Below are 14,853 nucleotides of genomic sequence, written 5' to 3'. Positions count from 1 at the left end.
TGTTGTACTTCAAGATGGATCTAGAAATTACTTTTTTTACTATAAAGGCAACCCCATTTTTCCTTGTCTTTTTATCTCCAGAGTAATATATCATATGGTCATCTGACTCAAATACTATGTTATTGAGTCTACTATAATTTTCAAAGAAAAACATTATTTTAAGATAATTACTGAATCTTACTGCTTTAGATTGGTCCTGGCATGGGGAAATAATGAATCGAAACCAACACATCCAAAATTATATTCCGTGAGGCTCCTATGAAATGTATGTTTCTCTTCTCTAGGTTTATCACTGAAAGATGGATCCTCTTTCAAATAGTGTGAAAAATAAAATATAAAGCCTCAAGCTAATACTCTCATTTTTTTTATATCAAAAAAGAATCTGATATTGCCAGTGGGCTACAAAAAGGAATATAAGAATTACATTTATATAAAACTATTATAGAGAGTTGGAAATGTGTTCTTGATAGCATTAAATGTACTATTATATCAAAACCCCAAACCAACCCAGTTGTCACAGAATCACTTCTGATGTATGCCAATCCCCATGTCTTTCAATGCAGAATTGTCCTACATAAAATATTCATTGACTATGATCTTCAGGAAGTAATTTGTCAAGGTTTCTTCCCAATTATGTCTCGGTAGTTTCATATCATCATCTACTCATACATATTTGGTCATGTTGTGATTATCCTCTAAAACAAACTTTGCTGAAGAAACATTCAATTTCAATAGGCAAAAAATAATTTTGACATCATGCTTGGGAGGGTGGAGGGACAGCGCAGGAAGGGAAGACCCTCTATGAGATGGATTGATTCAGTGACTGGGGTAATCGGGATGGGTGTGTTAGAGGCGGTGCGGTTGGTGCAGGATAGAGCAGGGTTTAGGCCCGTTGTGCATAGGGTCGCTATGAGTCGGAAACGACTCAACGGCACATAACAACAACAACAATCAAATTTTGGGAAACCTACTAAAGGACTTTGGCAAAGTGTAAGGCTCTGTGTATCTACAGATTATCAGTTGATATGTTTCAAATGGCAGAGATGCATCCCTGGACATGTTCTCATCCATGCCAGAGAATAGCTGCCTGGAACAGTGACTGGAAAAGAACCATGTTAATTCCCATTTCCTAGAAATATGAAATGATTCTGGAAATTATTGAATAATATCATTAATATTGCATAAGCACAATCATATGTTCTGGGATTCCCATCTTTCTCAGTGTCAGACAGAGTTTGTTATGATCCACACGGTCAAACGCCTTTGTACAGCAAATGAAACAAGATAGACTTTCCCCTGGTTCTCCCTGCTTTCAGCCAAGATCCATCTGACATTAGGTATAATATTCCTAGTACCATGGACTCTTCTAAACCCTGCCTGCCCATCTGGTAGCTCTCTGCTAACGTGCTGCTCCAGGCTTTTTTAGAAAATTTTCAGCAGAATATTGTTTGCATGTGATGTTAATGATATTGTTCGATAATTGCCTGCACTCTGTTGGGTCACCTTTCTTTGGAATGAGAAAAAATATAGACCTCTTCCAGTCAGTTGGCCAGGTGGTTGTCCTCCAGATTTCTTGGCAAAACTTGGTAAACACACATCCAGGGCAGCATCTGTTCATTGAAATATTTCAATTGGTATGCCATCAATTCCTTGGGCCTTGTTTTTTGTCAATTCTTTCAGGCAAGCTTCAACATCTTCCTTCATCACCACAGGCTCTTGCTCATATGCTATTTCATGAAATTCTTCTGTACCCAACAATTCCTTTTGGTATAATGACTTTGTGTACTCTTTTCAACTCTTCTAATGATTCTTGGATCATTTACTATTCTGCCCAAAACACCCTTAAGTATTGCCACTCGTGGCTTGAATCTTTCAATTCCTTCAGCTCAAGAAATGCTGAGTGAGTTTGGCTCCTTTGATTTTCTGACTCCAGCTCTTTGCACATTTCATTATAATACTTTGCTTTGTCTGCCCGAGCTGCCCTTGAAATCTTCTGTTCAGCTCTGTAATTTCGTGATTTCTTTCTTCAGCTTTGGCCTCTGAGAGCTCTAATGCAATATTCGAAGACTCATCTGACATCCATCTTGTTCTTGTCTTCCTATTCTGTCTTTGCAATGACGTTTTGCATTCTTCATGGATAATATTCTTGATATCCTTCCACAGCTCAATTGTTCTTCCCTCATTGGTGTCCAAGGTCTAAAACCTGGTCCTGAGATGGTTTGGAAATTGTAGTGGGATAGTCTAAAGGTCAAATTTTGGTTCCTGTAGATTTGATTTCATTTTCTTTAGCTTCAGCTTAAATTTGCGGATGAGTAGTTGGTGGTCTGTACCACAATCTGCACCTGGCCTAGTTTTCACAGCTGATACTGAGCTTCTCCAGTGATTCTTTCCAAAGATGTAATCAATTTGATTCCTATGCATACTATCAGGTGAAATCCATGTGTATAGCCTGCGTTTATGTTTCCTATAAAACACATTTGCAATGAATAAATTATTGAATGTGCAGAATTCTATCATTCTATATTTAGCCTCATTTCTGTCACCAAGTCCATGTTTTCCAGCTACTGTTCCAGCTTTTGCATTTCAATCACCCATTATTATCAATGAATTTTGATTGCATGTATGATCAGAGCAAGGAGATACTGCATAGTTCAAAATTGGGAAGGAAGTACACCAGGGATGTATGCTGTCTCCATACCGTTAAAATCTGTAGGCAGAACAGATCATCCAGGAGGCTGGGCTGTATAAGGAGGAATGTGGCATCAAGATCGGAGGAAGATTCATCAACAAACTATGTTATGCAGATGACACAACCCTGCTTGCCAAAACTGAGGAGGACCAGAAGTACTTGCAGCAGAAGGTCAAGGACTATAGCCTTCAATATAGATTGAAGCTCAACAGCAAGTAAACAAAGATTCTCACCACTGGGCCAATTGGTAGCATATATATGGATGGTGAAGAGACTGAGATTGTTAACAGTTTTAGTTTGCTTGGCTCCATAATCAAAACTCTTGGCACCAGCAGCCAGGAAATTAAGAGATAAATTGCCTTGGGAAAGTCTGCTGTCAGGGACCTCTCCAGAGTACTGAAGAGCAATGACATCAGGCTGGATACTAAGGTATGCCTGGTCCCGGTCATATTCTTTGCAATTGCTAGTTGTATATCAGAGAGCTGGACAATGACTAGGGGTGATCTAAAGAGAATTGATGCCTTTAAGCTGTGGTGCTGGAGAAGAGTGTTGAATGGATACTTAAAAGAACAAAGAGATTCATTCTGGAGAAGGTGAAGTCAGGCTGCTACTTGGAGTCAAGGATTCTGAAGCTTTGACACACTTCAGACATGTTACAAGGACGGATCAGTCCTTTGAGAGTGACATCATGCTTGGGAGGGTGGAGGGACATCACAGGAGAGGAAGACCTTTGATGATATGGATGGATTTAGTTACTGGGACAATGAGAATATGTGTGTCGGAGAAAATAAGGTTGGCACAGGATAGTGCAGGGTTTAGGGCACTTCTACATAGGGTAGCTATGAGTTGCAAGTGACTCGATGGCACATAACAACACCAACAACAACATTAATATCATAGGAAAGCAAAATATCACTGAATATCATAAAAAAAAAAACTTCTAGAACAATACATAGACAGATAACTTCCAGAAGTGAAAGCTAGATTTCAAAGAAGCCATGACACCAGGGATATCTTTGTTGATGTCAGATAGATCATAGTTGAAAGCAAAGAATACCAGAAGAAAGTCTATTTGTGCTATATTGACTGTGCAAAGGCATTTGACTTTGTGGAGCATAACAATATATGACAAACATTGAGAAGAATGGGAATCCCAGAATATGTAATTCGTGTGAAACCTATCCCTAGACCAAGAGGGTAAAGGAAAACATGACTTAAAATTAAGAAAGTTGTGTGTCAGGGTTGCATCTTTTCTTAATACTTATTCAGTCTGTATGTTCAGGAAATTATAAGACAAGTTAGATTCTGTGAGGAAAAATGTTGTATCAGGATTTGAAGAAAATTCATTAATAAGCTACAGTTTTAAGATTACACAATTTTACTTGCTGAAAGTGAGAAAAACTTGAAGCACTTGCTGCAGAAGATCAAAGATTGCAGACTTTCATATGAATTGTAACTAATGATCAGGAAAACAAAAATTCTCATCACTGAACTGAAAGGCAACATTGTGATAGATGGAGAATGAAACTGTCAACTACTTCTTAGTTGGATCCACAAGGAAGCACGTTTGGTAAGATCAATGAGGAGATCAAGAGACATAATACATCAGGAAAGTATGCAGTCAGAAACCTCTCCAAATTTTTAAGGAGTAACAATGTCAGTTCGAGGACTAAGATGCACCTGATTCAAGCCATGATCTTTTTAAACATTTGCTATGCATCTAAGAGTTGGACAATTAATAAGGATGCAGAAGAAGAAGAAGAAGAAGAATTGATACCTTTGAGCTGTGCTATTACAGATTAGTACTGAATATTCCATAGACAGCCAAAAGAACAAACAGATATGTCTTGGAGAATATACAGCAAGAGTGCTTCTAGAAGGCAAAAGTGATAAACCTTCATCTTATGTACTTTGGGCAACTTGCTAGGAGAGGTTTTCCTGAGAGAACATCATGCTTTGAAAGGTGGAAGGTCAGCAAAAGAGAACAAGTCCCTAAATGAGATAGACTGACATATATTGACTGAAGTAATTAGAGCTCGTATGTCAGAGACTGTGAAAAAATTGCAAAAGATAGGACAGCATTCAGATCTTTAACTTTCATTAACATTACAATCAAAAAATTATAAAATATAATACAAAACATAAAAATAAAACCTGTTATAAAATAATACTGACATATTTCAGCAAACAGATGCTGCCCTGGATGTGTTCACTAGGTTATACTAAGAAATCTGGAGGACAACCACTGGGGCAACTGAGTAGAAGATATTTATATTTACTCTCATTCAAAAAAATAGATGGCCCAACAGAGTGTGGAAATTATCAAACACTATCACTAATATCACATGCATGCAAGATCCTGCTGAAGATTATCCAAAAATGACTGGAAAAAGTACATTAACAGAGAACTACTAGATGTGCAGGTTGGGTTTAGAAGAGGTCTTTGCACTAGGGACATCATTGCCAATGTTAAATGGATCTTGGCCAAAAGCAGAGAGTATCAGAGAAATGTCCATCTGTGTTTCACTGATTATACAAAGGCATTTGACTGTGTGGATCAAAACAAATTGTGGCTAACCTTGAGAAGGTTTGGAATCCTGGAACATTTGATTCTGTTCACGTGAAACCTATATTTGGACCAAGAAGCTGTACTCAGACAGCAGGGAAATACTACATGATTCAGGATCAGCAAAGGTGTTTGTCAAGAATGAGTCCTAGCTCCATACTTTTTCAATCTATATGCAGAACAAAACATTCGGGAGGCTGGACTTTATGAGGAAGACTAGCATCAGAACTGAAGGAAAACTCATCAACAAGTTGTGTTATGCAGATGACATGACATTGCTTGCTGAGACTGAGGAGGACATAAGATGTTTGCTGCACATGGTCAAAACCTGTACTCTTCAATATGAATTAAACTCAGTATCAAGAAAACAAAGATTTTCACCACCAGATCAATTGGCAGCTTCATGATAGATGGAGAACAGTTTGAGATTATTAACAACTTCAACTTGCCTGGTTCCACAATCAACACTCTTGGCCACAGCAGTCTAGAAATCAAAAGACAAATTGCATTGTGAAAGTCTGCTGTCAGAGACCTCTGTAGTGTACTGAAGAGCAATGATGTCAGTTGGAGGTGCACCTTATACAGGCCATGGTCTTTGTAATTCCTTGCTTTGCTTCAGAGAGCTGGACAATGACTAAGAATAATAGAAGAATCAGTGCCTTTGAGTTGTGTTGCTGAAGAAGAGTGTTGGATATATGGTGGACTGCCAGAAGAATAAATCGGTCTGCTCCATGGAGTAAGGATTTTGAACAAATCAAGCTGCTCCCTGGAGGCAAGGATTTTGAAACACCGTTTCACATACTTTGGCATATGGACAGGAGGGACCGGAACTTGGAGAAGGATGTTATGTATGGAAGGATGGAGAGACAGTGCAGGAAAAGAAAACTCAGGATGAAAAGGATTGACTCAGTGACTGGAGACATGAGATTAGGTCTTTTGGAGACCTTAGAGCAAACATATCCTTGATACTAAAGCCAGGAATAGACACCACCAAAATAGAAAACTATAGGCTAATATCTCTCATGAACATAGATGCAAAAATCCTGAATAAAATCCTGGCCAACAGAATCCAGTAGTTGTTGTTGTTGTTGTTGTTGTTATGTGCCATCGAGTGGCCTGCGACTCATAGCGACCCTATGTACAACAGCCCTAAACTCTGCTCTGTCCTGTGCCAATCGCACTGTCTCTGACACTCCCATCCCGATTATCCCAGTCACTGAATCAATCCACCTCATAGAGGGCCTTCCTCTCCTGTGCTGTCCCTCCACCCTCCCAAGCATGATGTTCCTCTCTAAGGACCGGTCTCTCCTCACAACATGTCCAAAGTATGTTAGACAGAACCTCAGAATCCTTGCCTCCAAGGAGCCACCCGGTTTAACCCTTTCCAGGACAAATCTGTTTGTTTTCCTAGCAGTCCATGGTATTCTCAATACTCTTCTCCAGCACCACAGCTCAAAGGCATCAATTCTCCTTCTATCCTCCTTGGTCATTGTCCAACTCTCTGATGCATAACAAGTGATTGTGAAGACCATGGCCTGTATCAGATGCACCTTAGTCTCCAAAGAGATACCATTGCTCTTCAGTACTTTGGAGAGGTCCCTAACAGCAGACTTTCCCGTGGCAATGTGCCTTTTAATTTCCTGGCTGCTGGTGCCAAGACTGTTGACTATGGAGCCAATCAAACTAAAGCTGTGTACAATCTCAATCTCTTCACCATCCATCCTGATGCTGCCAATTGGTCCAGTGGTGAGAATCTTTGTCTTCTTGACATTGAGCCTCAATCCATATTGTAGGCTGAATCCAGTAGTACATCAAAAAAATAATTCACCATAACCAAGTGGGATTCATAACAGATATGCAAGGATATTCAACATAAGAAAAACTATCAATGTAATTCATCATATAAACAAAACAACAAATAAGCACCATAGGATCCTATCAACTGATGCACAAAAGTCCTTTGACAAAATCCAACACCCTTTCCTGATTAAATCCTCAATAAAATAGAAGTATAGGGGAATTTCTTCAACATAGTAAAAAGTATGTTCACAAATCCTATAGCCAACATTGTTCTCAATGGAGAGAGATTAAAGGCATTCCCTTTGAGAAGAGGAACTAGGCAAGGATGTCCTCTATCACTTCTCCTATTCAATATTGTATTAGACATCTTAACAATAGCAATAAGACAACAGAAGGAAATAAGAGGTATCCAAATTGGCAAAGAGGAGGTAAAATTATTTCTATATGCTGATGATATGACAGTATACTTAGAAAACCCTAAATACTCAGCATGAAAACTACAAGACGTAGTTGACCAATTCAGCAAAGTTGCAGGATACAAGATCAACATACAAAAATTAATTGGATTTCTCTACAGTGACAAAGAGAATACAGAGCTGGAGCTAAGAAAAATAATATCCTTCACAATAGCTAATTACAAGATTAAATACATAGGAATAAACCTAACCAGAAGTACAAAGGATCTATTAAAAGAAAATTACAGAACATTATTACATAAAATATACAAATGGGGGACCCAGAGGACATTATATTGAGTGAAATATCTCAGTCACAAAAGGACAAATATAATGTCTAGTGCCACTGTTGTAAAATGGGACTGACATCAGGGTTGGCTGGAATCTAAGAAAAGATAGGATAAATAATATATACTGCATTGAAATTGATGAGGGAGAGAACTGTTTAAAAAGAATATAGAATTAGGTATTATTTTCATGACAAGATTACAGAAAAAGTAATGCATATTAAAGTGGACTGTGGACTGGGGATAATTGTATAACAATGAAATAATTTTTTTTTTATTTAAAGAGAAAAACGAACTGGGGGAAGGGTGGGCAGGGAGGAAAATGTGCAACAATGAATGAATGGGGGAAAATTAAATAGAAATAATTTTCTGTAAAAAGACATTTGTTACATAAAAATAATTAATAAAAGAAGAAACAATAAGAAACCTAGTGAAATGGAAAAATATACTTTGCTCATGTATAAGAAAACTCAATATTGTGAAAATGACAATACTACCAAAGACAATTTGCATGTTTGATGCAATCCCAATACAAATTCCAATTCCATTCTTCAGTGAGATGAAAAAGGCCATCTCCAATTTCATTTGGAATGGAAAGAGTATTTGAATAAGCAAAGCATTCCTTAGAAAGAGAAGCAAGGTAGAAGGCATCTCACTCCCTGATTTCAAATCCTTCCTGTGGTCGTCAAGACAACATGGTAATGTTAAACATAGATCAATGGAATAGAATTGAAAACTCTGAAATCAGCCCATTTAACTATGTTCAACTTATTTTTTATGAGGAGATGAAATTAGTTTGGTGGGGAAACGACAGGATTTTTAACAAATAGTATGGCAAAATTGAAAAACTACCTGTAGAAAAATCAAGGAAGACCCAGACCTCACTTCATACACAAAAACAAACTCAAAATGGATCAAGGACCTAGTACTAAAACCAGGAATTACCAATTTCATCACAGAAAAGTGTAGAATCTCTAATCCATAACATAAACAGTATTCCAAGCATATTGAAAAACCTACAACCAAGAGAGAATATAATAGATGAATGGGACCGTCTAAGAATAAAATCCTTATGCACATCCACATAAAAAGGGAAGCCACAGACTGGGAATAAATATTTGGTAATAACATGTCTGCTAAAGGACTTACATCTAGAATTTATAAAATACTCGAGCACCACAACAAGATAAAGGAAAACAGCCCAATTGAAAAATGGTCACAGGATATGAACAGGCACTTCACCAAAGAAGACATTCAGAGGGCAAACAAATACATGAAGAAATGTTTAAAATCCCTAGGTAAGAGAGATGCAAATAAAAACGATTATGAGTTATCATCTCACCCTAGTAAGAATAGCAAAATTAAGCAGAACAGCAAACAACAAATGCTGGTGAGGTTAAGGAGAAACTGGACCTCTTATTTACTGTTGGTGAGAGTATAAAATCGTGCAACCACTATGGAAGGCAGTAGGGTGATTTCTTAAAAAGTTGCAAAGACAAAAAGCCATTTGAACCAGCAATTCCATTACTGGAAATACACCTAAAGATATCAGAACTGCCACCCAAGCTGACATATGCTTATCCATCTTTATCACTGCTTTTTTTTCACACTAGCAAAGAGTTGGAAAAAACCCGAATATTCATCAACAAATGAATGAATAGAGAAGCAAAATGAAATAATATGCTGCATTGAAACACAATGAAATACTATGCTGCATTGAAAAACAAGGAACTCATGAAATGAGTGTACAAAATGGGTGACGCTGGAGGACATTATGCTCAATGAATTGTCCTAGTCACAAAAGGACAAATAATGCATTGTCCACTGTTTTAAAGCGGGATTGACATTGAAGTTAGGGGAAACTAGGAGGAGATAAATAATGCATACTACATGGAAACAGAGGCGGGAGAGGATTGTTTAGGAGGAATATATTATTAGGTTTATTGTTATGATAAGAGTTCAGAATGAAAGCTGCATAGTGAAGTGGACTGAGTGTGTGTGTGGTGGGACTGTATAACAATGTAAGGTTTGTTTGTTTTTTTGTTGTGTTTTTCTTTTTTACTTTTCGAAGAGAAAAGCAGACTTGGGGAAGTAGTGGGCAGGGAGGAAAGTGTGCAATAATGAATGAATGGAAATTAAATGTCTCTGTAAACTTTCATTTAAATAAATAAAAATTTAAAAATAAAAAAGAAGCCATGAGATATGTTGAATTTGGAATATCTGCTGCCAAGAACCTCTCCAAAGTGCTAAAAAACAATGATGGCAGTTTAAAGAGTAAAGTGTGCTTGTTTCATGCCACTGTATTTCTCAATTACATCCTTTGCTTCTGAAAATTGGAAAATGAGTATGAATGAAAGAAAAATGTATGGTTTTGAGTTATAATGTTGGATAAGAGCATTGACTATCCCATAGACTATCAAAATAACAACCTAGTTTGTCCTGGAGGAAATACAACCAGGGTTGTAGAGGGAAGGATGTTGTAAAAGGAGTTAAGGTAACATTGTGAGCAAAGGCAACATGGGGAAGATTGACTCTGGCTCAGTCTCCAGGGCTTCTTCAATCTCTCTACAGTTAGATTAACTCTGTTACATTGGTTTTACAGATATTGATAATGTTGAAGATGTTAATCAATAGGTGAATCATGTATCTGCAGTTGAGGCAAGCTAGAGATTCTATCATCAAAGGGGACTAAGGTAGTATATATAAAAGCTGTTTTCCTAAATTCTAACAGATTCTAAATTTCATCTCACTAAACTTGGATATATTGTCTAGAGAGACCAGTTCTTGGAAAAAGACATCATGCTGGGAAAGGTTATGGGTTAGAGAAAAAGATAAAAACTCTCAACAAAATAGATGGTTAGAATAATTATGACAATGATCTTGAGCATGTTAGAGATTATGAGAATAGAGCAAGGTAGGGCAAGGTTCAGATCTCTTGTTCAAAGAGCTGCCATAAGTCATAATGCTCCACTTGACTGCACGTAGCAGCAGCAACAAAGTGCTAGTGATTTCTACTCACCAACTTTTATTAATTATCTGATACTACTTTTATTATAGTATACAGTATTAATATTGAAATATGTTTGAATATAGATAACACACTTCTTTGAGTTTTTATTTGGTTTGATTTCTCCTGCGTGATCTTCTACTCAACTTTAGTACATTTCTGATTTTATGACTTTTGTTGTTGATTCCTCTCTCTTTCTATAATGGATAGCAAAGCCAAAAACCTGAATTTTTTAAAAATTATATTATGTTTTGTGTTTAATTATAAAAATCTGTACTGATTCTTGATTATTTTCTTTCCTCCATTGTCCATTTAAAACTTTATTTTCTTTTACCATTGACTAATACCCAAAGGAACAACTGAAATGTCTCATGTAGTGAAAATGGAATAGGATGTTGTATGTGTGAAATATAAGATTGAGCCTATTGTATTTTCTTATGATTTAGCAGGATAAATTTTATACAAAGAAGGCAAAATCAGGTAATTATGCAAATCTGATTCTTTTTTCTTTCTTTTTTTTTTTTTTTTTACCTTTGGCAGTGGTCCAGACAGGGTACGTTTCTGATCTTTTGTTAATAAGGTTATTGTGGGTTGGCACTTCACCAAAAGGAGCATTCAGCATGTGACGAAATGTTCAAAATCCCTAGCTCTAAGACAGATGCAAATCGAAACAGCTATGAGATATCATCTCACCCCAGTAAGGATGTTGTTGTTGTTGTTGTTATGTGCTGTCGAGTCGTTTGCGACTCATAGCGACCCTATGTACAACAGCCCTAAACCCTGCTCTATCCTGTGCCAATAGCATTGCCTCTGACACACTCATTCCGATTACCCAAGTCACTGAATTAATCCACCTTATAGAGGGTCTAACCCTCCTGTGCTGTCCCTCCACTCTACCCAGCATGATGTCCCTCTCCAAAGACCTGTCTCTCCTTGCAACATGTCAAAAGTATGTCAGACAAAGCCCCAGAATCCTTGCCTCCAAGGAGTAGCCTGGTTTAACCCTCTTGGCAGTCCATGGTACATTCAATACTCTTCTCCAGCACCACAGCTCAAAGGCATCAATTCTCCTTCTATCCTCCCTAGTCATTGTCCAGCTCTCTGATGCATAACAAGTTATTGCAAAGACCATGGCCTGTATCAGGCGCACCTTCGTCTCAGAAGAGACAACGTTGCTCTTGAGTACTTTAGAGAGGTCCCTAACAGCAGACTATCCTATCACAATACATTTTTTTAATTTCCTGGTCACTGGTGCCAAGAGTGTTGACTGTGGAGCCGAGCAAACTGAAGCTTGTGAACAATCTCAATCTCTTCGCCATCCATCCTGATGCTACCGATTGGTCCAGTGGTGAGAATCTTTGTCTTCTTGACATTGAGCCTCACTTCATACTGAAGGCTGCAGTCCTTGACCCTCTGCAGTAAGTGCATGAGGTCCTCCTCAGTTTCAGCGAGCAGGGTTGTGTCTTCTGCATAACGCAGATTGTTGATAGATCGTCCACCAATTCTCCTCATAGAGCCCAGCCTCCCGGATAATCTGCTCTGTATACAGGTTGAAAATGTATGGAGATAGGACACATCCCTGGCATACACCCTTCCCAGTTTTGAACCATGCAGTGTTGACCTGCTCTGTTCTGATGACCGCCTCTTGGTCCAAGAATAGGTTTCACACTAGCACGATTAAATATTCTGGGATTCCCATTCTTCTCAGAGTCAGCCACAGTTTGTTATGATCCACACAGTCAAATGCCTTTGCATAATCAATGAAACACAGATAGACATTCTTCTGGTATTCTCTGCTTTCAGCTAAGATCCATCTAACATCAGCTACAATATCCCTAGTACGACGACCCCTTCTAAACCCAGCCTGGACTTCTAGTAGTTCTCTGCTGATGTACTGTTCCAGTTGTTTTTGGATAATCTTCAGTAGAATCTTGCTTGCATGTGAAATCAATGACACTGTTCTGTAGTTTCCATACTAAGTTGGGTCACCCTTCTTTGGAATGGGAACAATTATTGATCTCATCCAGTCAGTTGACCAAGTGGTTGTTCTCCAGATTTCTTGGCACAACTTGGTGAGCACATCCATGGCAGCATCTGTTAGCTGAAATATACCATCTATTCCGGAGGCCTTATTTTTTGCTATTTCCTTCAAAGCAGCTTGAAGTTCTTCCTTCATTACCATAGGCTCTTGCTCAAATGCTATTTCATTAAATTCTTCTGTATCTGCCAATTCCTTTCGATACAATGATTTAGTATATTCCTTCCATCTTCTTTTGATACCTCCTGGATCATTTAACATTCTGCCTAAATCTTCCTTGATTGTAGAACAGCAAACAACAAATGCTGGTGAGGTTGTGGAGAAACTGGAAGTCTTCTTATTCACTGTTGGTGGGAGTGTAAAATAGTGCAACTACTATGAAAGACAGTATGGCACTTTCTCAAAAATTGCAAATAGAAATACCATTTGACCCAGCAATTCCACTACTGGGAATATATCCCAAAGGAACCACATAACTATCACCCAAGCAGATATATGCACACCCATGTTTATCGCAGCTTTGCTTATAATAGGAAAGAGTTGGAAACAACCTAAGTGCCAATCAACAAATGAATGGATAGAGAAGTTGTGATATATTCATACAAAGGAATACTATGCTGCATTGAAAAGCAAGGAACTCATGAAATATTATGCAAAATGGGTGACCCTGGAGGACATTATGATGAGTGAAATATCTCAATCACAAAAGAACAAATACTGCATAGTGCCACTGTTGTAAAACAGGACTGACATTGGAGTTGTGGGGAGACTCAGAAAGATGGAACAAATTATGTATACTGCACTGAAACAGATGAGGGAGAGAACTGTTTAAAAGTGATATATAATTAGGTATATTATTGTCATGACAGGATTACAAAATGAAGGCTATTTAATAAAGTGGATTTGGAGAGAGGGATTGTATAACACTGAAAGAATTTTTCTTTTACTTTTCAAAGAAAAGAATGAACTGGGTGGGAGGGGTGGGAAGGGAGAGAAATGCAACAGTGAATGAATGGAAATACAAAGACTCTTTACACTTTCATTAAAATTAATAATAAAAAATAAGGTTATTATGGGTCATGATCAGCCATATAACACCTAACAATAATACTCAATTTATTCTTTTCATAAATGATGTATTTTCTTCTATTTATTGTTGTAATTAAATTAATTATTGATGGAATTATCCTATACAAAATATAGAAAAAAGGACGCCTATGTCCCAATTACTCAACTTGTGATGACTTCAACTCTCACATTTATCATTTATATTATCATTTATTAAATGATGCCTTAAATTTAACTACAATTATTTCAAAGAGATTTGGAAAAGTCATTCGGTCCATGTTTCTGTCACAAACAGAATATCATTTGTAATTATTGGGAACAATGTGACAAGAATAATTTTTCTGGACAAATAGAACCATCATGTGTAGCCAGTAATGTATTCCCTAAGTATCATCTAAACTGTACTTGAATAAATTAATTTTACTGAGTTCAGTATGTATTTTATTAGTGATTTTCCAATTCTACTGCATGGAATTTATATTGGTAACCTATTAAGTGAAATTGCTTATAGATGTAAATTTTTATGACTTTTTAAATGTTAATGTATGGCTTTTAAAATGTGAAAGTAGTAAATAGTTTCTGAGAAGCTCATATGTGCTAAATTTCATTTAGTAGACCTCAGCATTTAAGAAAGGATTCATAAGATATTTGTCAGGCTGATTTTTATAAACTTTCTGCTTTAATATATGATTGCACAAAGGAAATGAGTATAATTAGAAGGTAATGTCAATTCCATGTTAAAATGGATTATTTCCACAGAACAACCCTCTTTTTCAAGTAGGTAAATAGCAAGAAGCTTCTGCAAGAAAAATATTACCAAATATTAGGATTATGAATCTTAGCACTCAGTTTCTTGGTGCTTGTACTAAATCTATGCTCTTCAGTATAGGTCTTCTTTTTTTTTTTTTTTTTATAATAAAATTAATTTCATTTTTTAATCATA

This window comes from Elephantulus edwardii, unplaced genomic scaffold (genome assembly GCF_000299155.1).
Source record: "Elephantulus edwardii isolate Elephantulus edwardi_28Jun2011 unplaced genomic scaffold, EleEdw1.0 scaffold00010, whole genome shotgun sequence".
NCBI classification, from domain to species: domain Eukaryota; kingdom Metazoa; phylum Chordata; class Mammalia; order Macroscelidea; family Macroscelididae; genus Elephantulus; species Elephantulus edwardii.
This window is presented reverse-complemented; position numbering follows the sequence as displayed.